Source organism: Marmota marmota, unplaced genomic scaffold (genome assembly GCF_001458135.2).
Source record: "Marmota marmota marmota unplaced genomic scaffold, marMar, whole genome shotgun sequence".
Classification (NCBI taxonomy): Eukaryota; Metazoa; Chordata; class Mammalia; order Rodentia; family Sciuridae; genus Marmota; species Marmota marmota.
This window is the reverse complement of record NW_026000052.1, coordinates 2472346-2484671: the sequence shown is the minus strand read 5'-3', so window position 1 is coordinate 2484671 and position 12326 is coordinate 2472346. Positions and strand designations below refer to the sequence as shown.

Below are 12326 nucleotides of genomic sequence, written 5' to 3'. Positions count from 1 at the left end.
CCGGCAGCTGCCCGCGAGGGACGCTCCGACCCGCAGGTGCCCAGGGCAGGAGCAGGGGGGCACAGCCCCGCCTCTGGCTGCGTGGACGGCAGCCGCTGACTAGACTACAGGGTCAGGGGAGCCAGCACTTGAGAGAGTCCACCCATGGGGCCTTGTCTGGGCAAAACTTCCAGAGGGACCCGCCCAGAGAGTGAGGACCGCCCGCCCCACCTTTCAGCCTGGTGCAAGTGAGAGTCACCTGGCAACTTTGAGAGCTGGACACCAGGCCACACCAGGAGGCTGGGGTGGCATCCAGGTGGTGGCAGCTCTCAGGGCTCCTGGGAATTCTGAAGGAAAGCTGTGGCAGGGACCCTGAGGCCAGCTGGCACTGACCCAGGGCTGACAGCTGCCTGTCAAACAGTCGGGCCAGCAGAGCGCCTGGGCTTCTCCTCCTGGTAAGGCTCAGGCCTCTCCTGGCTGAGGTCTGCACAAGGCCAGCCAAGGTGACCTTCAATCGGGGCATTAGGGGCCTGGACACCCTGATTGTCTTTCCAGCAGGACACAGCTGCCTGGCGTTGTCCCTGGCACTTGGGCTGGAGGCAGCCGTCAGTCTTGGTGTGTGTTGGACTCCTCTCTCCTATCCTGGGACTTAGTGGCCTTTCTCTGCTGAGTTGCGGGCAGTGGGCAGTGAACTGGACCCTGGGGTTCGGCTTGGCCTGCACAGACACAGCAGGCCCGGAGCCCCGCCAGGTGCAGGTCCACGTCAGTTTCTGCAGCAAGAGGTAAGGTGGGATTAGCAGCACCAGCGAAGTTCTCCAAAAATAGACTTAATAACAGCTGCCGGGTGCCATCATTATTTTTCTTGGGATCTTAAAAATTCCTTCTTACAAAGATATTTTTTGCTTGGCTGAAAATAACCTTCACCAAGCACCAAGACCTGCTTGCATTAAGGAGATGGGGCCGGCAGTCTGGGCAGGTGTGTGGGAGCGGAGCAGGCCAAGGGTGGGCTCAGGAGCTGCCCGGCTGCACAGGGCCTGTCCAGGCAGGGCCCCCCCAGCTCCTCTCCCCACAGAAACCCAGAAAAGCCCGGGGCTGCTGCTGGAAGGGAGGGAGGAGCAAGCCTGCGGGATTCTGGGCCCCTGCGAGGTTCAGCCGTGTCCCCTGGAAAGGCCTCTGACCAACTGCACATGGGGAGTGCCCTTCCTTGGAGAGGGCGTCTTTGCAGATGTCATTGGTTAAGAAGAGGCCATGCTGGGTTGGGCGGCCCTAGTCCAATGGGACTGGTGTCCTGATAAGAGGCAGATGCAGGGAGAAGGTGGCCACATGACGATGAAGGTGACATGGGAGTGGCGTGGCGTGGAGTCGGGGTCATCCGCAGCAGCGGAGGGAGAAGCCTGGAGTACACCACCTGACGTCTGTCTCCGTCTTCAGGCCCAGCACCCTGGGAGGACTCTGCTGCGTGTGAGCTGCCCAGTTTGTGGCACTCTGCCCCGGCACACACCCAGGGAACACACCCAGGGCTTCTCCTCCTCCTTGGGCCAGCCCGGGTGTTTCCCAGCCTCTGGCTGTGCCCCTGGGTGACTAACTGGCGTCCCCCATGTTTCTTGTGGCACTTTTGTTGGTAGTGAAAATACCTGCTGGCAGGTCCTGTGGCCTCTCTGAGCTGCAGTCTCTTCATCTGTGACGTGCACTGTGAGCTTGCAGGTGTTTAGGGGGTTAAGGACATGGTGGGAGGAGGGGCTTCGTCCTGCACCTGTGGCTGATCCCAGGGAGGTTGCTGCCCTTGAGCATCGTCATCAAGAGGCCAATCAGCTGAGTCCCAGGATGTCCTGGGTTCCCTGCTGGTGACAGCTGCCTCTGAAATCTGGGGCTGGGAAGAGAGAGACAGGTACAGAAAACAGGCCAGGGTGGCAGCAAAGCCTCCTGGGAGCCCCTGGTGGGAGGGGGAGGGTTCTCCCTTTGAGGGGCTGCCAGCCTTGGTCCCTCTGGGCAGGTGGCTCTGGGGTGACCAGGACGATGCTAGGAGGAGCAGCTTCAGTGGCCGTGTGCACCCGTGGATCCCCCCCTCTGCTGCCCCAGCCCCGTCCTCTGGGTCTCACACTGCACATGGAGACGGGAATTCAGAGTCCCCCTGCCAAAGGGGACAGGATCGGCCGGTGGCTCACATCTGGTGTGGGTGTGGGTGAGGATCCCTGGGAGCTCTGGAAATGTGCAGGTTTCTGGGCCCAGCTCTGCAGTCTAGTCCAGGGGGGCTGCGTGGGCCCAGGAAGCCACCCGTGACCCATCCTCTTGCCACTCTTCCATCCCCTCGATGCCCCCCTCCTCCTCCCAGCCCGAAGTGGCTTTTCAGTGCAACCTTGTCCCTGGCAATGGCAGCCGGGGTCCCTGGGGATGGGGACCACCAGCCCCACCTGCAGGCTGAATGGCTTCCTCTCTCTCCGGCCTTGGAGTAGGGGACCCAGGGGACCATCAGGAGCTGGGCTGGCAGCCAGCTGCCACAGCGGAGCCTCTGCCTGGGGTGTGGGTTCCCAGGAGCCTGGGTTCTGAGGTCAGCATGGGGCGGGGGTGGGGACCCTCTCCCGTATGCCCAAGCCGCCTGGCCACAGTCTTACTCCAGGAAGGAAGAGGTCAACTCCATGTCACCCTAGGACGGGTGGGCAGGCCCAATGCTGGAGAAGTGACAGGTAACTCAGAACTTCAGGGGGTCCTCTGGGTTTGTCTCTTTCAGAGTCAACCAACCACAGGCCAAAAATATTTGGAAAACCGTGTGTGGGGTGCAGCTCAGTGGTGGAGCGTGTGCCGGCGTGTGTGAGGCCCGGGTTCGTCCCCAGCGCTGCAGAAATGAAAGTGGAAAAGAAATCTGCACCTGTGTCGCATGCTACACGCCCTTCCTACCCCATCCCCTGCAGCACAGCGACTGTTACACAGATGCACCGATGCTGAGCCGGGGGGGGGTCCGGGTCCGCGGGAGATTGTTATGAAATGAGCCCCACGCCACTTTAGGTGACGGATTTGAGCATCCTCGGCTTGGGTATCCACAGGGTCTTGGAACCAGTCCCTGGGGGACACCAAAGGAGGGTTGTTCTTCACCTCGGGCAGCTTGGGTGGCCTGTGGGGCAAAGCGGGTGAGCCCTGGGAGGCCCGCTCGCTCCTGCCCCACTCCCAGGGCCTCTCCCCAGTTTCTACCCTGGGAAAGGAGACCATGGGGCTCTGCCTGTCCACAGTGGGGCCCTGCCCTCGGCCTTATCCACACAAATCTGAGTGAAGAAGGGGACGAAGCCACTCCCTCCTCAGTGGCCCACCTGCCACATAGCAGGGGACCCAGTGTGTGCTTGAAGTTCAGGTGAAGAAGGCGCTGAGTGTCCAGGGCTCTGCAGGCCACCCTGCGGCAGGTGTTGGGACCCTCAGCCTCTCCTCCACACAAGGCAGACCTGGGCCCGAGAGGCACCGTTGACAGCTCCCGGCGGGGGCTTCTGGTGCCTGCCTGTTGGAGACTTGAGTCCCCTTTACACCCTGCGCTGTGTGTGGCGGCTTCACGGTGACGCCCTTCAGTCGTCCAGGACTGTCCCCAAGGCAGCCCTGTGTTAGCCTGGAGGGCAGCTCAGCACTGCAGGCCCATGAGGCCAGTCTGAGCTCCAGCCAGAGTCCTGGACATGTGGACTGCAGGCAGAGGGACCCCTAGAATGAAAACTGAACCCAGGTGGCCCTCGGCCTCAGGGCCTCCTGGGTAGCTGGACCATGGAGAGACCACAGATCCACAGCTGAGCAGCTAGTGGCCCTGCAGCCCCAGGGCTGAACTGTGCAGAGAGCAGATCGAGGAACGCACTGCCAACCCAGAAGGGCTGGAAAGGTGGTCAGCCCAGGGGATGCAGGGGTGGTGAAGTTCTGCCCTCTGAGCCAGCAGGGCCTGGGTTCAAATCCAGCCACTGTTGCTCCAACTTTGTGCCCATGAGAAGAAAAGCAGCTGCCAGTGCTTGATCTGATCTGGGGTGACAGTCCCTGCCCCACCAGTCCTCCCGAGGGGTCAACTAAACAGTGCACTTAGTGAGCAGCCTGGCGTGGCCAGAAGTTTGTCCTTCCAAGGTCCAGCAGCCCTTCCCTGTGAACCCCATATAGCTGCAGCTCTGTCCACATGGCCAAAGTCAGTGGTGGGCTGCCCAGGGGCGTACAGTGACCACAACCTACCAGAGTAGATGCTCTGTGTGTCAGTAAATTAAATTCAGCAAATAAAGATGATCTAAAGAGGGGCTGGGGTACTGGCTCAGCGGTGGAGTGCTCACCTAGCACGGGCGAGGCCCTGGGTTCCATCTAAGCACGACAAAAATAAATTTAAAAAATAAAGATATTAAAAAGTAAAGGATCTAAAGATTAGCACTTCACGGTGCTGGCCATGTCCCAGGTCCCCTTCTTGGGTCAGAGCAGAGTTATCAGAGCACATTCTCCTGAGCGACCTGCCTTAAATTTTTAGCCTTTTAAAGACCTTCACAGAGGTGGACGAGGCCCTAATTAAGAGTCCTGGGGTGGGAGCAGGAGGAAGCCCGCCAACACCCCCTGCCCACACCCCCTGCCTGTGGCTCATTGCCGAGTCCGCCTCATCCCCAGGCAGGGCCTCGTCCCAGGCGGGGCCTTCTGGCTTTGCTGATTAGACCTGGGGTAGCATCTGCTCCAAGCAGGACAAATGAGATGCTGTCCCCTGTATTCTTAGGAACAGGCCAGCAGGAGACGGAGGGGGGACAAGACTGGTGTGTACTGCGAGGAGCAGCGGGTGAGCCCTCGTGGACTTGCTGGGCTGCCAAGCCAGGCAGGCTGCACTGGGGACATGCCAAGAGGACCCAGCCAGTGGGGACCGTGGGTCCCTGAGAGTGGGGTCCCTGGAGAGGAGCAGGTGACTGCTCGCGGGCAGGAGTCCTGGCTCTTCACGCTGCATCTGCAGGTGGCCTTGTTCCTCGGTCCCCTGGGGGCTGGCGTGTGCCCGCTGCTGCCTGTCGGGCCAGCCTGAGTGGGCTCCGCTCGCTGGCTCCCTGCCTGATGCATCTTCCTGCCCCCACCCCCCGTGGGGGCTGGAGAGTTCACTCACTGCTGTGAACCCAGAGGAGCTCCGGCCACCCACCTGAGCCCCCCCCCACACACCTTACACAGGAGTGACGACAGTCCCAGATCAGTGCCACGCACGCTCGGTGAACCTAACACCAGTTACGACTGTCTGCAGGTCCTGCAGGTGAGTGAGGAACGCCCAGGCTGTGCAGGGGGTGAAGAGCTGGTAGAAAGGCCCTCGTGGAAGAGCAGGGAAGCTGGAGAGGGCAGGGGACAAGTGCACACCAGCGCCCGGGACAAGGTGCCCAGGTCACCTCTCCAGCCTGCCCGTCCCCTTGCCCTTGGAAAGAAGGGAGGAGAAGCCAGTCATGGTCCTCTGACTCTGTTCAAGAAAAGGGTGTGCTGCGGCCACCGGTAGTTGATTCAGCAGCCAGGCTCCTAGCCCCTCCCTGCGGCCAGGGCACGGTCACAGGACAGGAGAGCAAGGCTGGCCTCCTGCTCTCAGCCGCAGCAGGCCTTCCAGAGTCCACTTCTTCTCCACGGTGCCCTTTTCCTCCTGCCCCTCACTGTGTCCCTGGCCCCTCTGGGCTGTGGGGCTTCTCAGACCTCCCGGTGGGCCTGTGGGTCCGGGTTCACAGAGGTCCCCTCTGGAAGGCTGGCCTCGGTGGTGGTGGCTGGAGGAGGTCACAGGAGGGGATCCCTCTGCTATCATCAGTCAGGTGCACGCCCATGGTGGCGGACGGTGGCGGATGGTGGCGGACGGTGGCCTCTACCCATGGTGTAAGCCGCTTTCTCCTCTGTGCGTCTGACTTTATTATTAATGTTTCCTACAGGCACAAACCCCTCCAGGAAGGAGCACTCTATCCAGGCCTGAGGACCTCTGGAAAAGCCACCTGCAGAGCATTCATTTTGTCACGTATTCATGAGGGGCTGGTGCAGAGGCCACCAACATCAAAGGATCCCAGGAAGGACCACGACCCCTTTCCCCAAAAAACACGTCTTGGTTATTCCAGAGCCTCCTGCACTCAGGAGAGCTGCCTGCTCCCCAGCCTTGGTCCCTCTTCTGCCCGCAGAGCACAGACCTTGAGAGGAAGGCTTTCGGGAATAGTGCTTCTGTCCCTCGGGTACTTGGCCTCCCTGTCATGGGCCTCAGCCTGGCCCCAACCCCACAGCTGGCTCTGTTCCTGGGTCGTGTGTCAGCGGTGAAGACAGACGGAGCTGAGAGAGCAAGAAGCCACGCCCCCGGACAGGGTGCGGCTCCACGACCCGCCCTTTCCAGATTCCCAATCCTGGATCCTGCCAAGCTTTGCTCCCAGGCCTTACCTTAAGATGGGAGCTTGATTTAGTGCTAATAATGGCAACTGTCTAAACCAGGGGAGTCCTGACTTTAATTAAAATGACAAGGAAGGGCAGGCGGGAGCTGAGTTATGGGGTCGCTGTTTTCCTATAGCCCAGGATGGGGAGGAGTGGGGTGGGCCGTCCCCGCGCCCCCACACCGCCTGCTCTGGAGCCCGGGCTCTGCAGTGACATCTCCAGCGACCGGCGCCTGCCTGGCCACTTCCTCCCTCTGGAGTCTGTCCCTCCCTTCTGTGGCGGCTGGTCTTCTCCAGAACCCTTTAGAGTCACGGCCCCCCGCAGACGAAAGCCTGCGCTCCACTTGGCTGTGCTCACTGTGGGCCGACTCGCGTCTCCCCTCCGTGTGTTGGAGTCCTCGCTCCACCAGCTCAGAAGGCGACCATCACCAGGAGCAAGGCGCTTGAGGAGGTCTTTGGGGGAGACCCTGATCCAATAGGGCTGGCGTCTTCAGAACGAGGGAATCTGGGGCAGAGAGCCCTGGGAGGAGCACCGGGGAGGATGGAGGGACAGCAGGCCTGCGAGGAGCCAGGGGGCGCCACGGCTGGCCAGGGAGAGGGCCTCAGGAGGAGCTGCCCTGCCTCACCTGGTCTGGACCCGAGTCCCTGGGCTGCTGGGCTGCTGGGACGCGAGCTGCTCTGGGCTGCCCCACAGGCTCCGGCTCCTGGCCCTGAGCAGGCCCTGTGCTCTGCCCACCTGCCCTCCCAGCCTCGTGCGTGAAGCCTGGGTGCACTTGGGCACCTGCTGCGCCCTTGTTTGGGCTGTGATGGGGTCCAGTGGGGTCTGTGGGACACCAGGACAAAGGTGGCCTCTCATGGGGATGCCATGGGAGCTGCTGGGAAAGCCTGCCTGGGGTCCACGCCCTGCGGCAGGAGTGCCTTCCTGGCCCTTCACTTCTTTCCAAGGAGAATCCTCGCGGTCCCGAGAAGCCCACTGGGCCTGGCCGAAGGGCCTCCCCACGTGCTGTGGGGTGTGTCTGGGCGGGGCCCCAGGTTCCGGCTGAAGTGCAGCACCCCTGTTAAACTTGGATCACAGACACATGGTCCACTCCTGTGGACATGCCCAAGGAAACAGGAACAGAGGTCCATGGACACTCGGACACGGGTGTGCCCAGCAGCAGGACTCGCCCTAGACAAGAGGGAGGTGCCCAGATGCCTGTTGTGAAGAAGGATTTCACACAGAGGCTGTTCCCGCTGCTGCCGCTGCGGGCGAGAGGCTTCGCGCAGAACCAAGCTCCACTCAGATACAACGGAAACAGCCAGGTGTGTGACCGTGAGGGTCAGCGGCAGAGCCACTGCTGGGAGGACCATGGTCAGCCCTCAAGGGCAGGGCCGTCCCGGCAAAGGCCTCGAGGATTCAGATAGCCAGGGTGGGTGTCAGGGTTAAAGGTCAGGCTCTCCATACACTGGCCAGGCAGGGTTTTGCCACCCCTGGGATTGGCAGAGCCAGGGCAGGGCAAGAGGCCATCATCAGCATGTTGGAAAAGAGGCCAAGAGGGGCCTGACCAAAGCTCCATCAGGGACAGCACCCCTGTCACCATCCATGGGTGAACGACATGCAAAATGTGGTGGGCACACGGCAGGGCGGTGCCAGCCATGGACAGGAGAGAGGAGCTGGTGCCTGCTCGGGCCAGACGTGGAGACCCCTGTTAAGTGACCCTGCCCCACAAAGCATCCAGAGTAGGAGCCACAGAGACAGCAAGGCAGGGCTGCCTGGCACTGAGGGTGTGGGTGGGCACAGTGCCACTGCTGGAGGGCTGGACCGCCCTGAGCTGTCTGCCCTGTTGGTTGCACTACCCCGGAGTATGCCAGGCACTGAGCTCAGGGGCAGCTGTGTGGTGCGAATGAGCCTCTGTGAATCTGCTTTCCAAAGAGCTGCCGGAGAGACCACACCCTGCTCAGCACCTGCGGAGGGGCCCCAGGGCACCCATGGCACAGCAGGGCCCCTTGGGGCACCCCAGGGCATAGCAGGACACACCAGGACATACCACAGCACCCCGGGGCACAGCAGGGCACACCAAGGCACAGCGGGGCACACCAGGACACACCAGGGCACAGCAGGACACACCAGGACATACCACAGCATCCTGGAGCACAGCAAGACACACTAGGGCACAGCAGGACACACCAGGGCACAGCAAGGCACCTTGGGGCATAGCAGGACACACCAGGGCACCCCGGGGCACATCAGGACACACACACCAGCGTACAGCAGAACACAAAAGGGCACAGCAGGACACACCAGGATACAGCAGGACACACCAGGGCTCAGCAGGACACAGCAGGACAAAAAGAAACACTGGGACACCCCTGAACACAGCAGGACAAGTAACCATCAGGTCACCCCTGGACAAGGATACACCGGACACACCATGACCAGGAAATACCAGGACAGGGAACTACCAGGATGCGCAACCACCAGGACACCCAGGACACCCCAGGACACCCCCAGGACACCCCAGGACATTCCAAGATGCTTAATTTCAGCCACCTTCTCTACTGTGATGTCATCACCCTGAGAAAAAGAGTTGAACTGTCGGTCAATGACTTTTGAAAACACAGACACATGGCATGTGACGCTTGGGACACACTGACAGCCACAGGAGGTTCTTCTGGGCCCCTAGGCTGGAACGGGCTCCTCTCCAGCAGGACAGGCCAGCGGCAACACCAACACCCACAATCCCAAACACGAGAGCAGGGAACATGTCAGTCAGTACTGTGGACGGGCCACTGTGAGGTGGCTCACCTGGAAGTCTCCGGTGCAGCAACCCAGCTTCAGCTTGCCCAGATGTCCTCAGCTCCTAAGGGACGGGCTGGGCCCACTCAGGCCCCTCAGCCTAGAGCTTCCCATGCAGCACCTGCCGGGGCTCAGCCTGCGGGGAGACTCAGATCTCTTCGTGACTCTACGGAACCAAGGAGCCGGGGCAGAGTCGGCCTGCAGGCCCCAGCGGTGTTGGGGTCCACCTTCAGCCTTTGCAGGCCACACTTAGATTCCCAGACCCTGGGGACCCAGCAGAGATCCCGAGGACACCAGTCACCAGGCCACTTGGGGACTCCAAAATCAAATGTGTTTAAGGCTGAGCTGAAGGCAGCCCTGGGGGGGCCTCGGTGGAGGCCTCTCACAGAAAATGTCACAGCAGCAGGTGACTGGTGCCCACGGTGCTGTCCACCTGGGCAGCCAGAGCTTAGGCTGTCTGAAAGGCCCTGGGCAGGCCCGGTCACCTCCGTCCAGAATGACTGAGGATGGACAAGGATGAAGGGCACCCTTGGTCTGCATGCCTGGGGCCCTTGCATGGGGCCAGGCCACTCTCAGGAGGACAGAGGAAGGTGAGAACAGCACTTTAGATGACCTTCTCCTGGAGCAGTGTGTTCAGAGGCTCAGCGGTAAAATTACTGAGGACGCTCTCGGCACATCCCCATCAGCCCTCTTCCCACAGGAAGTCCACGATGTCTCCTCGCTACATCAGGGAAGTGGAGAGTGTCTCTCCTTAAGTAGATCGGGGGCAAGGTGTGGCCAGAGGGCAGGCGGCCCCTGCACGTGGAGCTGTGGGGGAGCCATGTGCGCGCACACACACACACACACACACACACACCTGGGCCCTCCTCCCAGCCAGGTGCACAGCCAGCTAGTGCAAGGCAGCATCCCCTGGGGTCTGCAGCTGGGGACGATGGCCCCATTGGTCCTGCAGCTGGACATTCTAGAGCTGTCCGGGGGCCTTGAATCTCCAAGTCCCAAGTTCCCAGGGGTCTGGTCTAGAGAGGGCTAGTTGCCATTCCACACAGAGGGCAGCAGGTGACTGAAGCGTCCACACCTGCCTTGGAGTCCTCTGTCCAGGGTCCAGCTGGGCACCACTGGGTGAGGAGATGGGATCACACACCAGGGAAGAACCGGCCTGGGGCAGGGGCCTGGCCCCAGCAGAGAGTGCCCCTGGCCCCACATGGGGGACTGCCCATCTGTCAGTGGACAATCTGCTGCAGCCCGCCCGGCCCGGGGCTGTGAGGAGCTAATAAAATAATAGATGTGCACAGGTTCTGGAAGCCAGAGAGCCACCCACTAACGGGAAGTGTTATTAAATCAATTTATTACCTGAATGTCCCTTCCAGCCAGACCCATTTCAAATCAATTAAACTGAAAAATGGCTGCAGAGAAGTGCACAGTTGGGATCCATGATGGTCACAGCAGGGCTCCCGGGTTCTGCTCTTGTGGGGCCCTCAAGGGACTGTGGGCCCTGCCTGGGTCAGCTGGACGTCGACCCCAAGGACGTCGGGGTGTTGCCCCTGGGACCGTGGAGTCACCTCAAGTGAAAGCAGGGCTTCTGCCGAAGGGACGGGAGGTGGAAAGGGGAGGTGTCCTGGGCTGGCTCTAAGGGGCAGAGGGAGGCAGAGGAGGATTTGACAAGGAGGGGGACGGGGCCTCAGAGGCAGAGGTTGGAGGGAAGTGGCCACAGGCTAAAGAATACCTGGGGCCACCAAAGTCTGGACAGGTAGGAAGAACCCTCCTGCGGAGCCCTAGAAGAAGCGTGCCCTGTCCCTCTCTTGCCCGGCCCTCCGGCCTCCTGGCCTCCTGGTCGGTCTCCCGACCTCCAGAATTCTGAGGGAGGAGGTCTCGGTGGGTGCAGGACGCCCACCCTGCAGGCACATGGGGCAAGGGCCGGGCAGCACTGGGTTCCAGCCCTGCCGGCCCCCCTCAGGGATCTGAGCAAAACCCGCACTGCGGCTCCACTCTCGGGGCCAAATGCCCCATTTTGCCTAAATGCGTGGGCTGGATGGCTTCAGTGGGGACCGAGAGAACGTGCCGGGTTCTCATCAGGGGGCTGGGCCTGTGGCGGCCCCTCTGCCCCTGCGTTCCTGCACTGCGCCGTCCTGCCTGGACCCTGAGCCCTGGCTGGGTTGACCCTGGAGCCACCAGCTCAGGAGCATGGGGCACAGTGGCAATGGCCGCAGACCCGGAGAGGGAGGGCGCCCAGCTCTGGACTTGGAGCAAGGCCCGGTGCCTTTCAGGACCAGGGCTGGGGGCTGTGGAGGTTGGTGGAGCCCTGGCCAGAATCTAGGGTGAAGCGCTCCATGAGAGCCTGCCTCAGGTCACAGGCACCCCACCCTCAGGACTTTGGAGGTGGGTGGCCTTCGTGAGGAGGCACCTGGGCCAAGGACATTCCATACAGCCCAGGTGCCCTCTTGAGGACCACTGCCTGTTTCTCGTGTGACACTCGGTCTCCTACACCCTGGAGTGGCCCTGGACTGGCCACACAGCTACAAGTACACAGGGCTATGGCCTCTGCTCTGTCGGGGCTCTGAGCCGCGACCAGGCTCCATCACACGGGTGGCCCTGGGGTTCCTGCTCCCGCCCCTGCAGGCCCTGCTGAGCTCGGCTCAAGGCACCAGCAGACACAGGGCCCTTGCGTCTGGCCTTCCAGCTGGCCTTGGCCGGGAGTCACTGAGTGGCCGTGGGTGCCGGCTTGCAAGGGCATTAAGTGATAATTGTCACTTCTCCTCGAAGCTCAATCTGATTAGGGGAGAAGAGGGCTTACCAGCTGCCTGCTGGGCCGGGATTTCCAGAAAGCCTCTTCTGGATTGGATTCTGCACGTTTATCTCTTAAGCCCCAGAGTTTTGTGAATGCAGAAAGGACTGAGGGGGAAGCTGGACTGGATTTGCATGGACAACTCCTCTCTGCATGGACTCAGGTCTTATCCGAGTTTGCTCAAATATGATGATAATCAAATACCTTTGGCTCTAAGCCTCTTTCCTCTGCGCGTTTCTAAGCATTTTTGTGCTGAAATACAGGGATTTCTTGGCGGATTGGACTCTCCTGGCTGGCCACCCGTCATCTTTGTGCACTTGAACAACAATAATTACAGCAATAATGACATTAGCTCCCACTCGTGGGGTGCGTCACGGCTTGCAGCAATGGTCTCACAGTCTCTCATTTCATCCCCAGAGACGGACGGGGCGGGGGGGGGGGG

The 12326-nt window shown here is 61.1% G+C and overlaps 1 long non-coding RNA gene across 1 annotated transcript in view; it reads right to left on the bottom strand.

Moving 5' to 3' along the window:
• Nucleotides 1–6: 6 nt before the first annotated feature.
• LOC125619729 overlaps nucleotides 7–12326 on the bottom strand; it is a 31721-nt gene continuing 19401 nt past the window's right edge. The window contains exons 3-4 of the long non-coding RNA XR_007351286.1: nucleotides 2592–2812; nucleotides 7–1849 (exon numbers count right to left, since the gene is read on the bottom strand). This is a non-coding gene — a long non-coding RNA (uncharacterized LOC125619729). The remainder of the gene's footprint in view (nucleotides 1850–2591; nucleotides 2813–12326) is intronic.